The sequence below is a fragment of the Gavialis gangeticus genome, unplaced genomic scaffold (genome assembly GCF_001723915.1).
Source record: "Gavialis gangeticus isolate Ggan-Ray unplaced genomic scaffold, GavGan_comp1, whole genome shotgun sequence".
NCBI lineage: Eukaryota > Metazoa > Chordata > Crocodylia > Gavialidae > Gavialis > Gavialis gangeticus.
The window spans coordinates 62,636,036-62,636,376 of record NW_017729030.1 but is presented as its reverse complement, the minus strand read 5'-3'; positions in this window follow the sequence as shown (position 1 = coordinate 62,636,376).

Below are 341 nucleotides of genomic sequence, written 5' to 3'. Positions count from 1 at the left end.
TTTATTGACCAACAGCTTCAGGCAGCATCTCACATGACTTTACAAAATAAATTGGCATTAGATACGCTTCTGATACAAGAAGAAGAATTGTGCCAATATTTGAATTTAAGTCGAGACATGTGTTATATAGCAATCCCCAACATTAGCGTACCTCTACAAAATCAAGTCATAAAAATCCAGAAAATTGCAGAGCAGGTCAATGCCATAGCAGGTGCAGGCCAAGGATGGTTATCCAGACTCTTTAATGCTATGGGTTTAAACGTTTCTTCATGGCTGGTAAACTTGTTGACACCGTTACTGTCATTCTTGTTCATCATTCTTATCGTTGTCGGAATAATAAG